This window comes from Anolis sagrei, chromosome X (assembly GCF_037176765.1).
Source record: "Anolis sagrei isolate rAnoSag1 chromosome X, rAnoSag1.mat, whole genome shotgun sequence".
Taxonomy (NCBI): Eukaryota; Metazoa; Chordata; class Lepidosauria; order Squamata; family Dactyloidae; genus Anolis; species Anolis sagrei.
The window spans coordinates 106647480-106648024 of record NC_090034.1 but is presented as its reverse complement, the minus strand read 5'-3'; positions in this window follow the sequence as shown (position 1 = coordinate 106648024).

Here is a 545-nt window from a genome sequence, read left to right as displayed (position 1 = left end):
GCTGTGCTTTGAGAAGTTTCCGGTTATTGACTTCGATTAAAGCAAATTCTTGGCTTTCCTTGACATCTTCTGCCAGGGCATCGTGTTTTTCTTCTTTGACTGCTTGTTTGACTTGTAAGAGTCCTCTTCCACCAGACCTTCTAGGCAGATAGAACCGGTCAACATCACTGCGAGGATGTAATGAATTCTGAATGGTCATGAGTTTTCTTGTTTTTCTGTCCAAATTGTCCAGTTCCGCCTGTGTCCAGTTTATGATACCAGCAGTATATCTTATGACAGATATGGCATTTTTTAATTATTATTATTTTATTATTAGAAACACAACAAGATGAGTCCACAGCAAACAAGGTCACTCTGCTGGCTGTTGAATTGGATCCCACGTTGGACACTTCCCAAGTGTCTAGGACTGTGTGATGTATCGGTGAATAATGCGTGCAGATACCAGTAAGGTGGCCTTCTGCAGCTGGCAGATGGTAAATTTGTCAGCCCCGATTGTGTTTAAGTGCAGGCCAAGGTCTTGAGGCACTGCACCTTTACTGGCTTGT